The following is a 21,030-nucleotide window of genomic DNA, read 5'->3' as shown; positions in this document are numbered from 1 at the left end:
CTAAGAGCGGCATGATCGGTGTGAACTATGACCTTGGCCCCCATAAGATACGGCCGAAACTTTTCCATTGCAATTACTATAGCCAATAACTCTTTTTCGGTAACCGTGTAGTTCTTTTAAGCCTCATTCATGGTCTTTCTTACGTAGTACACCGGATGAAATATTTTGTTAACCTTTTGACCTAAGTCAGCCCCAACCGCAACGTCACTTGCTTCACACATAAGCTCGAAAGGCAAGCTCCAATTTGGTGCGGTAATGATTGGGGTAGTGGTCAACTTAAGCTTGAGAAGCTCAAATGCTTGCATACATCCCTCATCGAACACAAACTTTGCATCCTTTTCTAATAGCTTGCACAAGGGGTTTACCACCTTTGAAAAATCTTTTATAAACCTCCGGTAGAACCTCGCGTGCCCAAGAAAATTCCTCACCCCCTTGACGAAAATGGGGGGAGGAAGCCTTGAAATCACCTCTATCTTGGCTTTGTCAACTTCAATTCCATGCTTTGAAATTTTGTGAACCAACACTATACCCTCTTCAACCATGAAATGGCATTTTTCCCAATTGAGTACGAGGTTTGTGTCTTCATATCAGGCCAATACTCTATCCAAATTTCTCAAACATTCTTCAAAGGAATCACCAACCACACTAAAATCATCCATTAAGACCTCTAATATATCTTCCACCATGTCGGTGAAAATAGCCATCATACATCATTGGAATGCTACCGGAGCATTACACAATCCGAACGACATCTGAGAGAAAGTGAAGGTTCCATAGGGACAAGTAAAGGTGGTTTTCTCTTGGTCCTCCGAATCAATTAAGATTTGATTATACCCCGAGTACCCATCCAAAAAGAAATAAAAAGCATGCCCCACGAGACGATCAAGCATTTGGTCAAGGAATGGCAATGGGCAATGGTCCTTTCGGGTCACCTTGTTTTGCTTTTGGTAGTCCATACAAACCCTCCAACCTGTAACTATCCGAGTAGGAATAAGTTCATTGTTTTCATTGGTCACCACATTCATACCACCCTTTTTCGGTACACATTGCACCGGAGAAGTCCATGAGCTATCGGAAATGGGGTACACAACCCCGATATCCAACCATTTGATCATTCTTTCTTCACCACTTCTTGTATAGCCTCGTTCAATCTTCTTTGATGCTCCAAGGAAGACTTTGCATCATTATCCAAGATAATTTTGTGCATACCAAATGCGGGGCTTATTCCCCGAATGTCAGCTAGAGTCCATCCAATTGCCCTTTTCCGCTTTTGAAGCACCGCCAAAGTGGCCTCAACCTGCATGTTAGTAAGGCAAGAAGAAAGAATAACTGGTAAAGTAGAGTTTGAGCCTAAGAATTCATACCTGAGGTGTGGAGGAAGTGTTTTCAACTCCAACACCGGTGGCTCCTCAATTGATGGTTTTGTTGGTGGAGTTTTTCGGTTTTCAAGATCCAAAGACAATTTTCTAGGCTCATAAGAATAAGAGCCCATCCCATGTAAGGCATTAATGCACTCCACTCTATTTGCATCCTCATTGACATCAAGATTTAGTAGCACGGCCTCAAGAGGATCCTCCACGTTGATCGTAGCACTGGTATCATCCACAATCACAGCTGTGACAAGGTCGACAAATGAGCACACCTTGGTGCTATTGGGTTGCTTCATAGACTTGCAAACATGGAAAACGATCTTTTCATCTCCCACTCGGAAAGTGAGCTCACGCGCTTCAACATCAACCAATGCCTTCCCCATTTCAAGGAAAGGCCTTCCCAAGATAATAGGAACCTCATAGTCCACCTCACAATCTTGAATCACAAAGTCGGCCGGCAATATGAATTTGTCCACTCGGACAAGCACGTCATCAATAATACCCAAAGGTCGCTTCATCATTCGATCCGCAATTGAAGTCTCATTGAGGTTGGCCTAGGTTGCCCGATACCTAAAGTTTTGAAAACCGAGTAGGGCATCAAATTGATACTAGCTCCTAAGTCACATAGAGCCTTGGCAAAATCCACACTCTCAATGGTGAAAGGAATGGTGAAAGCACCGGGATATTCAAGCTTCGGGGCCATTGAATGCACTATAGCACTAACTTGGTGAGTCATCTTTATAGTTTCACAATCCATAGAACACTTCTTTGTAACCAAGTCTTTCATGAATTTTGCATAACCCGACATTTGTTCTAGTGCCTCCACCAAAGGCACATTAATAGATAAGCTCTTCATCATGTCAATGAACTTTTAAACTGATTATCATTTTTCTGCTTCGTGAGCCTTTGAGGATAAGGTGGAGGTGGCCTTGGCAAAAGAGCCTTGGATTTTGGCATAACCGGCTCCGGTATGTCAATTATGTGTTCCCTAGATGGGTTCAAATCATTTTGAGTTTCCACCTCGACTTATTGAATATAAATCCTCACTTCACTGTTCACATTTTCATCAACCACATCTCTAACTACTAAAGGGACTTTGTCATCTTGCAACTCAACATCATCATCCACGACTTGCTTTTGCTTAGAGGCATTCACATTACCGCCTCTCCTACTTCTTGTTGTGACCACCATAACATGATTGTTCCCACTCTTTGGGTTCACTACCGTATCACTAGGTAGAGCACCCTTCGGGCGAGTATTCAATGACCGAGAGATTTGGCCTAATTGCACCTCCAAGTTTCGGATAGAGGTGTTATGAGAAGCTAACTGTGCATCAGAATCTGCATTCCTCTTCATCATCTGCTCGAACATCATTTCAATTCAACCTATATCATTACCCGAAGAACTAGGACCTTGAGATGGAAATGGTGGTGGATTGTTCGTTGTTGGTACATTGGGGGCCTTTGAAAGCCTTGCCCCCGGTTTCCTTGGTTTCCATTGTTCCATCCTCCTTGATTATTATTGTCACCCCAATTATTGTCATTACCATTCCAATTCCCTTGGTTGCCTTGATTGTTGTTCTGATTGCCCCAGTTGTTGTTTTGGTTGTTGTTTCCCCAATTGCCACTGTTTTGTTATTGATTGCCCTAATTGCCTTGAGGTCTCCACTGTTGTTGGTTGAAAGAGTTGCCCCATTGGCCTTGATAGTTGTTTATATATTGAACCTCTTCACTTTGGTCATCATAACCATCATTTTGAAAACCATCACATGCATCATAAAATTGCTCAGAATTCCCTTGGTTTTGTTGCCTCCTTTGCCTTCTCTTGTTGACAAGCATACTAATACCCTCCATGGCATTCACTTGGCGAGGATTCTGAACTTGTTGCAACTGTGCCTTAGACAATTGGTTCATAGTAGTAGTAGTAAGCTCAGCTATTGCTTACCCGTGATCATGTAATTCTTTGTGCAAATGGATAACTGTAGGGTCACCTTGAAGCACATTTGCTCTACTCTGCCATGCTAAAGAAGTGTCTGCCATTTCATCAAGTACATCACATGCCTCATCATAAGAAAGCTTCATAAAATTTCCCCCGGCCAATTGGTTCACAATGCATTGATTTGTAGTATTTATGCCCCGGTAGAAGGTTTGTTGGATCGTGGCCTCGGTCATATCATTGTTTGGGCACTCCTTCACCATTGTCCTATACCACTCCCAAATATCATGCAAAGGTTCCATTGGCTCTTGCTTGAAGGCTAATATTTCATCTCGAAGTTCCGCCATATGACTAGGAGAGAAGAATTTGGCAATAAACTTATCCGTCAACTCATCCCAAGTTGTGATGGAATGGTTGGGGAGTCTCTCGAGCCAGTCTAATGCCTTCCCCCGAAGTGAGAACGGGAAAAGTCTCAATCTCAGTGCATCCTTGAAGACATTCGTCTGCTTGCTCCCCCAATATTTATCTACGAACCCCTAGAGATGTTTGTAGGCATTTTGATTCGCAGTGCCCATGAAGTACCCACGCTGCTCAAGTAAGGTCAACATCACATTGGTTATCTGAAAGTTGCCTGCCCGGATTCTTGGTGGGACAATAGCACTTGCATAACCCTGGTTCGGAAGTACTTTGGGAGTGACTCTTGGAGGTGGCGGAGGAGGGTCTGGAATATTGTCATTTGGATTCGCATTGGCATTACGGACTCTACGTTGTCCTTGAGGTGCAAGAGGCACCTCATCTTGCTCAAGATCATGTACCTCCTCCCCCGCTATCACATTTCCAAGAGGGTCATTAGCGTTGTTTAAAGCCATGTTGGTACTTGAGTAATGACACAAACAAGTAACAAAGAAGGAAAGAAGAACAATACACAAAACTAACTAAATAGATAGCCAAAACCGTTAGCTCCACGGTAACGGCGCCAAAAAGTGATTGCAACCTACTCCACACTACTAAAAAGTAGGAAGAGAGGGTCGCAATAGCTTTTACCCGATTTGTGGGTCGGGATCGATTTCCACAGAGAGCTAGGAATGGAGTCGAGTATCTATTTAGGTTGGAATTGCGTATTTGTTCCAAATATCACTTCTAATCATTTTTGGGTTTTCTTTATATTCTACTATTATCAAACTACAAATTATAATTGCTACTAGATTAACTACGAGTAAATTGCTACAAGTTGTATCTAATAGTTTAAAAGACACTAGGGTAGTGGCATCCTCCTAGGTGGCCAATTGACGGGTAATTGAACCTAAGGCACGATTGACATGATTGGGGAATATGCTATAACCGTTGCCAATTTTAACCACTCTCACACCTTTCGGTAGAGAAAGTGATTTTGCCCTATTGACTTTCTCAAGACCAATAGGGTAGGAAAATTTGCTCAAGCAACTGGGGTTCAAGTCAGGTATTACTCTCTCGAGGTTTAACCCTTTAATTGGGACTATCAATTCTCTTGAGTCCATCCCAATTCCTTGATGGGTCAATTTCGAAGACTTAGGCTCTCTTTCTCAAGAAGAACCAAAGTTAACTTAGCACAAACTAGTGTTTGCAACCACCAATTCATAGATTAAACCAAGAAAAATTCCCCAAATAACAAACACCCATAGTCAATCTAACCTTAAAGCACAACACCCATCAATTACCCACACTAGGGTTGAGCCACAACCTTAGCTAATAGGTCTAGCTACTCATGCTTGAAGAGAAAAACAGAGAAATAGATGAAGATAAAGACATATTAATTAATTGCTAAGGTAAATACAAAGATTTAATGATAAAAACTAAGTACAAATGCCCAAAATGGCTAAGAAAAGTCTTCTCACGAGCGCAGCTAACGTCTGATAATATTTGATGCCCTAAAAATGGAAAAAGGTTCTATTTATACTAAGCTGAAAAAACTAGACAAAATTGCCCCTGCGGGGTTAGTGCGGACCGCACAAAATGGTGTGCGGCCGCAGTAGGCTCTTCAACTTGCAATCTTGACTCTATGAACCCAGGCTTCGCGGACCGCACAAAATGGACTGCGGCCACGGAGGCTTCTAGCGCGGACCGCGTAGTGACGAGGCTTTTAGTTAAAAGATGCTTATAGTTATAACCTGTACATTAGTTTAATAGTAAAAGCAGTTCAAAGCATAATAGATAAAAGTATCGTATATAACTCTGCGAGACAGTCAACAATTACTAAAAGGAATTACAGTAGTAGATTTACAATCTTTCCTGGTATAAGAAGTATATCCAAGATATCACGTCAAACGACTCAGTAACACCCTTCGTGCTTCTATCTCTGCCTCACCATATATATATATATATATATATATATATATAATTAATTAATTAATTAATTAATTAATTAATGACAAATCAATTAGCACGGCAACACCCTTCGTGCGTTCAACTCATCCTCCCAAATGTACGAGTAAAAGAAACAACCAGATGATAGAAATATCGATAACATGAATTACAAAGTTGGAAATACGCAAGTAAAATAATGGAAAAGGATACACATGTGGGAAACAATAAAAGACTAAGTAGAAAGCACGTGAGTAATGACAACAATTGGAAAACAAAGAATATCAACTTCAATTAACTAGCATATTGGAGGCCTAAGTACAAATATAATAAATAAGACGGAAAAACATGATTTTTACAAGTTGACAGGTAAGGGCATGAATGGCTAACATGGTGGAAGGCTTATACTAAAGTGCAACAGAATAGATACAACATGAGTATAATTATAAAAGCCGGAAATATGCATAGTATTTGCAAGTTAAGCAAGTAGAAGGTATGAGCAACACATCAACAATTGAAATAGAGATCAATGACATGACAATAGCAATAAGTCACATCATATCTATAATTATGATAATAACAATTCAAGGTAAAGACATGAACATATACACGGAAGAATGATATCAAACATAATGCATGTCCCTCATCCTCGCATGCACGGAGACATCGATTGTGCCATGACCTCACGATAACACATAATCATAACAATATAAATGAAATGGCACAGTATCATCCTTCGTGCTTTTACTCTCAAATGATAGTGCACGACATCACCCTTCATGCTTTTAATCTCAATAATATGGCACGACATCACCATTCGTGCTTTACACTCTTCCTCACATGATAATGAATATAAAATAGCACAACATCAACTTTCGTGCATTATACTCTTCGTCATATGATAATGAATAAAAAATGGTACGACATCACCCTTCGTGCTTTACGCTCTTCCTTACCAAGCATGTGAATATAAATAAAATGCAAAGGCAAGAAGTATAAATAACATCGAGGAGAGTGTTCAGCGAATATTCCAAACAAATTCTCAATCACTGGTTTACAAACCAACAATGATTCAATGAACCCTCAAGGTCCATATAATTCAAGTACTTTCACAAATTCCACAATTTATCAACAACACAAGTATGGAATCTAGCATCTCAAAATATCGGCCGTAGCAATGTATTAATGATTATGCATAGAGATTACCAAATTAGACGCATCTATGTGTGCTCCGAATTCCATCAAATTTGATCAAGTTATATTAGGCTAAGTATCGATTCTGACATTTAATACTATGTTCTCAATATCTAGAAGTCAAGTGAGGCATGAAGCAAGAAGGACACGAAATTCTACAAACACAATTACAACATAATCCACCCCCCGAGCACATACATATATGCTCGTCACCTCATATATGTATCATCCCCGCATGTAGCAAACAATGACAAATAGGAGGAAAAAATCCCTCAATAATGTTAGGCAAGACACTTACCTCGAACAAGCAAATTACAATACCGAGCAAGACAAGTGATGCTCCAAAAGTGCCATCACGCACGTAGTGACCTCCGAATAGCTCAAAACTAGCCAAAAGCAACTCAAATACATTAAATAAAGCCCAAGAAAATAATTCCAAATGATAAGGATCAAATCCTAAATCAAATCCCAAATCCGGTCAAAAATCACAATCTGGCCCACACCTCGGAACTCGACAAAACTCACAAAATCTGACAACTCATTCAATTACGAGTCCAACCATACTAGTTTCACTTAATTCCGTCTCCAAATCGATGTTCAAAACTCAAAGATTCATATTATGAAACTTTAGGCCAAGACCCCCAATTTTCTCTTTAAAATTTATAAACCAAAAGCTAAAATCGAAGATAGATTCATAAAATATAACCAAAATCGAGTAGAAACACTTACCCCAATTCATATGGTGAAAGTCACCTCAAAAATTGCCCAATTCCGAGCTCCAACTCAAAATATGTTAAATGAATAAAGCCCTCATTTTAACAATGTTCTGTCTCGTTTCATGTGCCAAATAATCTCGAAACTCACTTTTGATGCCTCCAATGGATTCCTTGTAAAATACTAGTCAAGTCAGGCTCTTGAATCACTCCATTTGACCTTATATTGAAGGAGATATGTCGGTTTCAATATTTGAAAATAGTGCAGATTTTTAAATACGAAGTCAGTGGCAATTTCGTAATTAATTTAAAAAATATGGCAACCCAATTCTTAATAAAATGACCATAAACTCCTCATACGATGTACAAATTCGACTATTATTTTTGGTATGGCTCCGTAATTACGATATAGATCGATTGCTTCAATAATAACGGAAATTGGAGGTCATTTGCTTAATGTAGTACCATTTATGCTTGAAGAAACAACGTCGAAACATAAAAAACGAGCGCAATACAATCCAAACCTATCTGAAACTAACCCGAGCCCCTCTAGACCACGTCCAAACATAACAACAAGTCCCATAACATAACATACACTTACTCGTGGCCTCAAAACACACATAAAAATATCGGAACGAAGAATCATACCTCAATCCAAAAATCAATGAACTTGAAACTTCAAACTTCTACAACCGATGCCGAAACCCATTAAATCACGTTCTATGACCTCAAATTTTGCAAACAAGTCATATTTGACATTAAGGGCCTGCTCCAACTTCCGGAATTAAAATCCTACTCCGATATCAAAAAGTCCAGTCTCGGTCAAACTTTCTAAAAAATCCAACTTTCACCATTTCGAGCTAAATTCAACTACGAACCTCCAAATCACAATCTGGACACGCTTCTAAGTCCAAAATCACCCAGCGGAGCTAAATGAACTATTAAAAATCCAATTCGAGGTTAAATACTAAAAAGTCAAACTTGGTTAATTCTTCCAACTTAGAACTTAAATCGTGAAGTTCATTCTTCCAGATTGATTTCGGATAACTTGAAAACCAATACCGGCGATTTACGCAAGTCATAATACATCATTCAGAGCTAATCGACCCCTCAAAACAACGAGCGAAGTGCAGATACTCAAAACGACCAGTTGGGTCATTACAATATATACATACACACACACACACACACACATATATATATATATATATATATATATATATATATATATATATACATGGTGGGTATTATCATGGAGAGTATTTATACAATATAGACATGACGTTCCAAGAGATTTTATTGACATACTTCTCATGCATTGCATTCATTTGCATGTGCATTTACCTATGACTCAGATGTCGTTATATACGCATATATATATATATATATATATGTATATGTATATATGTATGTATATGTATATGTATATGTATATGTATATATGTATATGGGATATGGGAAAGGCTATGGCATTATATACGCACCACCACCTGATCAGCTGGTATTCGTTGATGATTTTGCCCACTGTAGCCGAGATGATATTATGGGATGCCCTCAGAGGCCTGATGATGTTATGAAACATGTACCTATGCACGAAATGACATTCATACGCATATGCATGACACTATAATTATTTTCGAAAGGTATAATAAAATTTTTAATAGTAACAAATAATCATGTCCTACGTTCATGTTACTAATTTTACTTTTACGATTACCTTTAGGTATCTTTAAGTGATTAATTTATTTAAATTTAAAAGAAAATTCAATTTAAGTTTGACTTCAGAAGAGTTTGTTTAGCTGATTAGGTACGTTTTTACTTAATGTGGAAATCACTTTCCATAAAGATGGGGTTGGAAAAAAAAGTTTTAAATTTTCTCAAAGCTTATGGTTATTTCATTTTTTTTCCCAATTAGATGGTTAAATAAATAAAGAGACATATCTATTAATGTTTGTTGAAATGTTGGACTACATACAATGTCATTATTTGGACAGGTTGAGTCAATTATTCTATATTCTTTCCATATTTGTTATGTACTTATTTATGTGCCTTACATACTCAGTACATTATTCGTATTGACGTCCTTTTGTTGGGGACGCTGCATTCATGCCTGCAGGTATAGATAATCGGTTTGACGAGCCCTCATAGTTAACGAGATTTGCTTCAGAGAAGGATCGGTAAGACTCCACCTCATTCGGAGTGTAGCCGAGTCTATGAGTCATCGCATCAGAATTTTGCTACAGACTTATGGGTAGGCCGGTACCCTATCCCATATGATGTCAAATAATCTTAGAGGCTTTGTAGACAGAGTTTCATTTTGTATAGTATGTTAGAGGCCATGACGACCCATATATATTCATGTTTTGGGAAAAATGGTTCAGTGATATAGTGTTGTCAACTTACAGTTATACACTATGAGTTATTTCCATGTTAGGCCACGATGGTCACAGAAAGAATGAGTTACAGAGTTGTTCACTAGGGTCAGGGCAACACCGGGTGCCAGCAACGCCTCCCTAGGTTTGGGGCGTGAAACACATCACTCCGTAGCCTATCCGAAACTCACTCGAGCCCTCGGGGCTCCGAACCAAACAAGCACACAAGTCATAAAATATCATACAAACTTATTTGTGTGATTAAATTTCCAAAATAACATCTAAAACTACGGATCTAACACCAAAACACGCAAAATTCTTAAGAACATTTGAAATCACTCTTTTCTCAACCGGATGCCTGAATCACATCAAATAAACTCTATTTTCACCAAATTTTATATATATGACTTAAATATTATATTAAACATGTACCAGGCTTCAGAACCAAAATACAGGCCCGGTACTAATGAGATCAATCATTAATCTAATTCTTTGAATCATTAGATTTTTAGTTCTACAATTTTCATCAAAAATTTATTTCTCGGGCTTGGGGCCTCGGAATTCGATTCCGGACATACGCCCCGGTCCCATATTTTATTACAGACCCACCAGAACAGTCAAAATACGGGTCCGGGTAGGTTTTCTCAAAACATTGACCGAAGTCAACTAAAATCAACTTTTTAGGCCAAAAATTATTATTTTATCAATTTTCCTCATAGAAGCTTCCTGGAAACGCGCACGAACTGTGCACGCAAATCAAAGAGAGATAAATGAGGTTTTTAAGGCCTCGGAACACCGAAGCGAGTTCTGAAACATAAGATCATCTTTTGGGTCATCACACTTTTCCTCGACTTTCCGACTCCAAATAGCTCAAATCTAGCCAAAAGCAATTAAATACTATACATATAGCTATAAGAAACTAATCTAATTAATGAAATCAAGACTTTAACAAGAAATTAAAAAATCACCACAAAAAGTCGCCCTAGGCCCACGTCTCGAAATCAGGTAAATGTAAACACATTCGAACACTCGTTCAACCATGAGTTCACCCATACCAAAATTACTCAAATTTGATACCAAAACCTCTATCAAAACTCAAAATTTGGTCTAAGAACTTTACAACTTTTCCCCAGATTTCTCAACCCAAAACCTTAATTAAATGAAAAAATTAATGATAGATTAGTGGAATATAACCAAAAATGAGTCAAGAATACTTACCCAAATGTTTCCTGTAAAAATCGATCAAATTCTCGCCTCAATCCGAGCTATCTAGCTCCAACAACGGATAATGAAATCAAACCCTCGACCTTTCCATTTTTCTGCCCAGTCCCAACATCTGCATCTGTGGTATCGCTTTTTGGTGAAATCTCCGCATCTGAGAAGTTGACTTAAACTCCGATATATGGCACATGCGCACCACCATCTGCAGATGCAGATGCGCTTGTGCGCTCAATCGTCCGCTGCACCCCAATTTAAGCCTATTGAAACTAAGGAAATTTCAACTTCTACAAACAATGTCGAAACCAATCAAATCACGTCCGATTGACCACAAATTTTGCAAACAAGTCACATTTGACATTAAGGACCTGATCCAACTTCCAAAATCGAAAATTGATTCTGATCTAAAAAAGTCCACTCCCGGTCAAACTTTCCAAAAATCCTCAAATTTCAAACATTCGCCAAGTAACGCCAAAATGACCTATGGACCTCCAAAAACAACCTCCGGACATGCCCTTGAGACTAAAATAACAATACGGAGCTATTGGAACCAACAAAACTCCATTATGGAGTTATCTTCACATAGGTCAAACAACAGTCAACTCTTACAACTCCAAACTTCACCCTTAGGGACTATGTGTCCCATTCCACTTCGAAACTCTCCCGATCCCTACACTTATCACCCTGATAGGTTATGTAAGCATAAAATGAAGCAATGGAGTCAATAAATAGGGGATCAGGGCTCATACTCTCAAAACGACCGGCCAGGTCGTTACATACCCCTCTTAAAACAATTATTCGTCCTCGAACAAGTATAGAGACATACCTGAAGTGGTGAAAAGATGAGGGTAACGGCTGCACATATCATGCTCGGTCTCTTAAGTTTCCTCCTCGAGTGGCTGACCCCTCTACTGAACCTTCACTGAAGCAATGTTCTTCGATCTTAACTTTCAATCCTGCTTGTCCAAAATGGCCATCGACTCCTCAACATAAGACGAATCCTTGTCCAATTGGATTGAGTTGAAATCTAACATATGAGACGGATCACCGTGATTCTTTTGGAGCATAGAAACATGGAATACCGGGTGAACTACTGCTACTGATAGGCAAGGCAATCTCATAAGCAACCTCCCTAACTCACCTTAATACCTTGAATGGGCCAATAAACCTTGGGCTCAGCTTGCCCTTTTTTCCGAACCTCATAACACCCTTCATGAGCGACACCCGGTGAAAGACCCGCTCCCAACCATGAATGCAATATCGCGAACCTTTCAATCCATATAACTCTTCTGTTTGGACTAGGTTATACGGAGTTGATCCTAAATCACTTTTACCTTTTCCAAAGCATCCTGAACTATGTTTGTACCCAATAGTCTAGCCTCGTCTAGCTCAAACCAACCCACTAGAGATCGACACCGTCTGCCGTACAAAGCCTCATACGGGGCCATCTGAATGCTCGTCTGATAACTGTTGTTGTAGGCAAACTCCGCAAGTGGCAAGAACGGATCCCAAGTAACCCCAAATGCCATCACACATGCATGGAGCATATCCTCCAGTATCTGAATAGTGTGCTTGGATTGTCCTTTTGTCTAAGGGCGAACTGTTGTGCTCAACTCAACCCAAGTACCTAACTCATGTTGTACGGCTCTCCCGAACTGCGATGTAAACTGTGTGCCCTGGTCAAAGAAGATGGATACCGGCACGCCATAAATCTTGACAATCTCTCAAATATAAACTCGATCCAGCTGCTCGAAAGAATAAATAGTCATCACTGGAATAAAATGAGCCGACTTGGTCAACCTATCAACAATCACCCAAACTGCATCGAACTTCCTCTAAGTCCGTGGGATCCCAACAACAAAATAAATATTGATCCGCTTCCATTTCCACTCCGGAATCTCTAGCTTATGAAGCAATCCACCTGGCCGTTGATCTCATACTTCACCTGCTATCAATTTAGGCACCGAGCTACATACTCTACTATGTCCTTCTTTATTCTCCTCCACCAATAATACTACCTTAAGTCCTGATACATTTTTGTGGCACCTGGGCGAATGGAATAATGCGAACTGTGAGCCTCCTGGAGAATCAACTCACACAAACCATCTACATTAAACACACATATCATGCCTTGCATCCTCAATGCACCGTCATTTCCAATAGTGGCCTCCTTGGCCTCACCATGCTGAGTCGTGCCCTTAAGGACAAGCTAATGGGGGTCATCATACTGACGCTTCCTGATACGATTATAAAGAGAAGACTGAGAACCCACACAAGCCAAAACTCGACTCGGCTCAGAAACATCCAATCTAAAAAATTGGATGGCGAAGGCCTGAACATCTAACACCAATGGCCTCTCTGCTGCTAGTATGCTAAGCTGCTCAAACTCTCTGCCCTGCGACTCAATGCATCGGCCACCATATTGGTTTTCTCGAGATGGTACAAAATGGTGATATCATAATCCTTAAGCAGCTCTAACCACCTCCGCAGACACACGTTAAGATCATTCTATTTGAACAGATGCTGCAGACTTTGGTGATCGGTGTAGATGTCATAAGGGACACCGTACAAATAATGCCGCCAAATCTTTGAGGCATGAACAATAGCTGCTAACTCAAGGTCGTGGACAAGATAGTTCTTCTCGTGCACCTTCAGTTGTCTAGATGCGTAGGTAATCACCTTACTGTCCTGCATGAACACCACTTCGAGACCAATACGTGATGCATCATAATATACAGTATAAGACCCCAAACCTATAGGCAATACCAATATTGGAACTGTAGTCAAAGTAGTCTTGAGCATTTGAAAGCTCTCCTCACACTCCTCTGTCCATCTGAATGGAGCACCATTCTGTGTTAGCCGAGTTATAGGTGCTGCAATAGATAAGAAACCCTCTACAAATTGACGGTAATAACCCCCCCCCTCAAACCAAGAAAATTCCGGATCTCCGTAGCTGAGGACGGTTTGGGCCAACTCTACACTGCTTCTACCTTCTTCGAATCCACCTTGATCCCCTCACTCGACACTACGTGACCCAAAAATGCAACTAAATCCAGCCAGAACTTACACTTTTTAAAATTTTGCATATAACTTGTTTTCTCTCAAGGTCTGAAGCACATTACTAAGGTGTTGCTCATGATCCTCCCGACACGGGAGTACACCAGAATGTCATCAATAAACACAATGAAAAATGAGTCAAGATAGGGCCGAAATACACTGTGCATCAAATGCATTAATGTTGTCGGGGCATTGGTTAGCCCAAATGACATCACAAGGAACTCGTTGTGACCATACCGAGTCCGGAAAGTAGTCTTCAAGATATCCAGCTCCTGAATCTTCAACTGATGATAGCCTGAATGCAAGCCAATCTTGGAAAACACTCTCTCACCTTGTACTGATCAAATAAGTTATCAATACAAGGCAATGGATACCTGTTCTTCACTATAACTTTGATCAACTAGCAATAATCAATACTTATGTGCAAAAAACCATCCTTTTGCTTCACAAACAAGACTGGAGCACCCCAAGGTGACACACTGGGCCGAATGAAGCCCTTATCAAGCAACTCCTACAACTGCTCCTTTAACTCTTTCAACTAAGGCGGAGCCATACGATTTGGAGGAATATGGATGGGATGAGTGCCCAGTAACAAATCAATACCAAAAATATCCATGTCGGGCGGCATGCCCGGAAGATCTGCTGGAAATACATCCAGATAATCCCTCACTACCGGAACTGACTCAACAGTAGGGGTATCAATATTGACATTTCTCACATAAGCTAGATACGCGTCACACCCCTTCTCAACTATTCACTGAGCCTTTAGAAATGAGATAACTCTACTATGAGTATAATATAAGGTACCTCTCCACTCTAACCATGGTAATCCTAACATAGCCAGCGTTACAATCAAGAATAGCATAATAGGGTGACAACCAGTCCATGCATAAAGTAATATCAAAGTCTACCATACTGAGCAATAATACATCGACTTTGGTCTCAAAACCACTAAGAACAACCAAACACGACCGATACACATGGTCAACAACAATAGAATCTCCCACAGGTGTAGACACATTACAAGAACTCAAAGAATCACAGGATACACCCAAATATGAAGCAAAATAAGATGACACATAGGAATAAGTGGAGCTTGGATCAAATAATACTGATGCATCTCTATGACAGACCAGAACAATACCTGTAATGATGGAGTCAGATGCAACTACCTCTATCTAAATAGGAAGAGCATAATATCTAGCCTGGCCTCCCCCTCTAAAGTGACCTCTACCTGCCCAACCTCCACCTCGAGCTGGCTGAACAAGTGGAGTGGTAGCTGGTGTTATAGCCATAGCCTAAGAACCTAGTGGAGCACGCGATGCTTGAGTAGTCTGTGGAGGTTCACCCCTCCCGAGTCTGGGACAATCCCTCACCACATGAAGAGTGTCACCATACTAAAAAACAAGCTCTCGAAGGACGTGGCTGCTATGGCTGGCTAGGGCATGATCGGCTAGACTGAATGCTGAAAGCACCCCGTTCAGGTGCACTAGACAATAGCGGTGCATAATAGGGAGCTTGGGGCCTAGGAGGGGCCGGAATTCCACTGGCGGCTGGAAGTGCTTAATAAATAGGGTAACTCACATAGCCCCTACCATGATGAGCTACAGATGGGGCACGAGTAAGATTATAAGTGCTAGACTCTTAAAACCTCTTGGCTTCCCTCTCCTCTCTCTCCCGAATCAATATACCCTCCAATCTCCTAGCAATCCCCACTACCTGCTAGTATGCGATGTCCACCTCCAATTTTCGGGCCATGCTAAATCTAATACTAGGGTTGAGCCCCTCGATAAATCGATGGACCCGCTCTCGAACTGTAGCAACCAAGGCTGGTGCATGTCTAGCCAAATCACTGAACTGGACCACATACTCCGACACATTCATAGAACCTTGGCACAACTTCTCAAACTCTATGCACTCATGCATATCTGAGACTCTGAGGAACATATTCGTGCAAGAATATATACGAGAAAGAAACCCCGCTAGACTCCGCAACACCCATAGTACGAAGGATACAGTGGCACTCCTATAGAAAACCTTGAGCATCCTCTGACGCCAAGCCACTAAAAGTAGGAGGGTGGTACTTCTTGTACCTTTCGAGCCTGCGTTGTTCCTCCTAAAAAACTGCTACCCTAGCCTCAGGTTGGACTGGGGCTACTAGCTGCATTAGTATGACCTCTAGAACCTGGTCAACCTGAACCCATTTCTCTAAGGTGTGGGTGGCGGGAGTTTGTACTCCTCCCCCGGCCTGCGGTGTGGGAGGAGAAAGTGGGATCAACTTTGCCTAAGCTAAAGTATCGAACATGATCAGAAACTGGGTGAGGGTCTCCTGAAGAGCTAGTGCAATAATAGGCATCTCAGGTGCCTGCGCTCCAACTGGAGCTACTAGTGGCTCCTCTGTAGCAGCTTGTGCGGGTGCTCTGGCTGCACAACGTGGACATCCTCAGCCCCTATCGTGGCCCCTGCCCCGGCCTCTCGCGACTTTAGCACAGGGCATGGACTGGTCATCTGATCCGGTTGTACGTTTCTACACCATCTATAAGAGAAAGAAAGACAGAAGTTTAGAATCCTAAAGTCAACAATTTCGCACGATAAGGAATCAAGGAAGTAAAACTTTTCCTAACAATTCTATAGCCTCCCAAAGATAAGTACAGATGTCTCCATACCGATCCCCGCGACTCTACTAAACCTGCTCGTGACTCATAACACCTATGAACCTCGAGCTCTAATACCAACTTTTCACGACCCAAATTTCCCTCCGTAGGATGTCATGACGACACATAGTCTCTAAGACTAGGTAAGCCTAACAATTTCCATAAAAGAACTAAAATACGAGTAAACTGCAACATTTAACAGATAATGTATAACAGAAAAACTGCCGCTCAACATGTACAAGTGAGAATCCAAAACTCAGAGTATAAACAACTCCTAAAACCCAGTAATCACAAGACACAAGATATAAGGAATGTACTAATTATCTCTATACATCAACATCTAAGAGAATGAAGAAAAGACAACATAGTAAAGGTAGAGGGGGACCCCGAGGTTTGTGAACGCTGATAGATATACCTCGAAGTCTCCACGTACTCACTACTCACTAATATCGGGGCTGGTAGGAGGTACATGGGTCTGCACAAAAAGATGTGCAGAAGAGTAGTATGAGTACACAACAATTGTTCCAAGATAGTGCAAAGATTAACCTCCGTAGAGTAGTGACGAGGTCAGGTCAGGGCCCTCCTAGAATAAAAAGGAAACAAGGCAGAAGATATAGTAATATAATAGAAAGACTAAAATTTAACAATGAGAAATTACAGAAAGGTAACAATCACATAGGGGTAAACAACAATGGCACTTCCAAGGTACCGCCTCGTAGTCCAAAATGTAAAAATGTAATAGGGGAGCTCCCGAGGTACCGCCTCGTAGTCCCAAAAGTAAATATGTAATAGGGGAGCTCTCGAGGTACCGCCTCGTAGTCCCAAAAGTAAATATGCAACAGGGGAGCTCCCGAGGTACCGCCTCGTAGCCCAAAATGTAAATACACAACTCATAACTGATGGAACAACGAATTTACAGCAAGGAATCCTACAAATAAAGACTGAATACAAAATCAAGGAAGCTGGGATTCAACTAAGCATGTTGCACAAATTTAAAGCAATAATTAACTTAGGTAGACATGCGATATTAGGTTGAACATGATAACTACACATACTAAGGCATCTCAGTTAAGGAATTTAAAGAAGACTACTCAGCAAGAACCGGATTTTCAATATTAAGCCTCTATACGTACTCGTCACCTCGCGTACATGGCACTCACATATCACAAACTGTTATAGCAGTAACAAATCCTAAGGAAATTTCTCCCACACAAGGTTAGACAATTTACTTACCTTGAACCAAGCTCAATCAGTCAATAAGAATGCCTTTTCTTGACTTTCCGACTCCGAATGGCCCAAATCTAGCCAAAAACAATTACATACTATAAATATAACTATAAGAAAATAATCTAATTAGTGAAATCAAGACTTTAACAAGAAATTAGAAAATTACCCCGAAAAGTCGCCCCAGGACCACGCCTCGAAATCATGTAAAGGTAATAAAATCCGAACACCCATTCAACAACGAGTTCACTCATACCAAAATTACTCAAATCTGATACCAAAACCTCAATCAAAACCCCAAAATTCGGTCTAAGAACTTTACAACTTTTCCCCAAATTTCTAAACCTAAAACCTTAATTAAATGAAGAAATTAACGATAGATTAGTGGAATATAACAAAAAATGAGTCAAGAATCGAAAATCCCTCAAATTCTCACCTCATTCCGAGATCTCTAGATCCAATAATGGATAATGAAATAAAACCCTTGACCTTTACCTTTTTTTGCTCGGTCAAACCACATCTGCGGTCCAAACAACGCATCTGCGGTGAAATATCCACACATGTGGAGTTCACTTAAACTCCCAGATATCACACTTGCACACCACCATCCTCATCTGCGGATGCGCTTCTGCGCTCAATCGTCCGCTTCTGCAATCCTCCTTCCGCAGGAGCGGCTCCGTTCTACGGCCTTCACGTCGCACCTGCAACCACTAGAAACCTCATCCTAAGACGCTTCTGCACTCCACTTCTTGTTTTTACGAGCTTGTACCCGCAATGAGAATTTTGCAGGTGTGATTACACCACCAGATGTCCATCTTCAACAATTCACTTAACTCCAAATTCAATCAGTTAACCACTCGGAATCCACCGAAGCCCCTGAGACCTCAACCAATTACACCAACAATTCCTAAAATACGATACAAACAAAGTCGAGCCCTCCAATCACATCAGACAACATCAAAAGCACTAATCGTACCCCAATTCAAGCCTATTGAAATTAAGGAAATTCCAACTTCTACAAACGATGTTGAAACCTATCAAATCACATCTGATTGACCCCAAACATTGAACACAAGTCACATTTTACATTAAAGACACACTACAACTTTCGGAATTAGAATTTAACACCGATAACAAAAAGTCCACTCTCGGTCAAACTTTCCAAAAATCCTCAAATTTTCAACTTTCGCCAACTAACACCGAAATGACTTACGGACCTCCAAATCAACCTACGAACATGTCCCTAAGACAAAAATAACCATACGGATCTGTTAGAACCAACAAAACTTCATTTCCAAGTCGTCTTCACACAGGTCAAACCACGGTAAACTCTTATAACTCAAACTTCACCCTTAGGGACTATCTGACCCATTGCACTTTGAAACTCTCCCGAACCCGATACCAAGCACCTTGATGAGTCATGTAAGCATAAAATAAAGTAGATGAGACAATAAATAGGAGATCAGGGATCATACTCTCAAAATGACCGGTCGGGTTGTTTCACCGACTTTGTTGATTTTGTTTGGTAATTAAAAAATACAAACAAATCCGACCTATGTACACTCCTAACAGTAATACTGGTGTTTTTGTTTTTGGAATGAGGAAAGTACAAGATAAATAAAAGAGACCTAAAGTTGCAGAAGTTTTCATGCTTGTGTTTGCTTGCATACGGAGGCAGAGTCAGGACTTAAAGCTTATGAATTTGATATTCTGAATCGTTTAAGTTACTGAGTTCGAAATTAATAATCCGTAGATATTCAATAAAGTTTTTAAGATAAATTCATAATTTAGACTAAAGCTAGTGGGTTCGATCGAAACTGTAGTTTCTAATCTCCCTCCGCCCTGGCTTGTATGGATAAAAGTGGGAAAGAAGATGAAAAGAAAGACAAACCATTTTCGTTTTGGTACCACCACTTATTAAGCTTTTGTTTGGGGTTACTCAAAAGCCTTTTTTTGGGGCTTGCACAGATTTGTTACTCTCTTGAAACTATTTACCAAAAAAGAACAAAAACATCTATCTATCTTTTGTACAACTTAAAATTAAAAGCATTAAAAAAACTTAAGTATTAGAATTTAAAATCTTTCTTACGAACAAATACTTCAACATACTTATTTATCAATATCCAAATACTTAAAGAAAATGGTTGAGAAGATTTTATGTACAATTCCTGGGAAGAGAACAATGAGAAGGGCTGTTACATATACTATTGATCAAATTCGAATTATGGACTATGGGCAAGAAGGAACATATGTAGAGGAAAAAGGAACTGTATATCCAGTGAAATAGTGAAGTAACTTTGTGATAAATTTAATTATTACTTTAGGCATGTAACATAAATTTGTTAATAAAGGATCTGTAGTGGTATAATTGGGCTGGACCAAGCGTAGTCAACCCAGCTCAAGAGGTAAAAATTTCACGGGCATTCTATTTGGATGCCCCCATTTAACCTAAATTCACTTTTTCTAAAACTTTTAAGTGATACTGTAGTGCCCCGAAAAAACGTTTCGAAATATTATACGGTCATTAAGAGGTCCGACGTGTGCTAATTATATTTATTTGTATTCGAGTTTTAATTAACAATATGAAAGATATCCCATGAACATAATAACAAGCGTATGAGGTGTATTTGAAGTGATATAGGGCCTAAGGAGAGCCCTTGGAACAAGTTAAGTTGTAAATTATATGATAAACTAAAGTTCCAAATGAGTACGCGCAAGATCTAATTTTGGACGAGCATATCTAGATATATATAAGGAGTTATGTGGTTAAGAACCTATCAGATGAAAGATCTTCGAGCCTAATTTCTGACGCTTTAAACCGTTCATCATTTGGACATTCCTGCAAGAAGTTATGATCAAATTACCAAAGGCTGACATTGAAGTACTGTCATAGCATCCGGGTCCGCATCCGAGCTTGGAGGAGGAGTGAACTGGGGATGCGAAGCGTCCGGAG

The sequence above is a fragment of the Nicotiana sylvestris genome, chromosome 8 (genome assembly GCF_000393655.2).
Source record: "Nicotiana sylvestris chromosome 8, ASM39365v2, whole genome shotgun sequence".
Taxonomy (NCBI): domain Eukaryota; kingdom Viridiplantae; phylum Streptophyta; class Magnoliopsida; order Solanales; family Solanaceae; genus Nicotiana; species Nicotiana sylvestris.
This window is presented reverse-complemented; position numbering follows the sequence as displayed.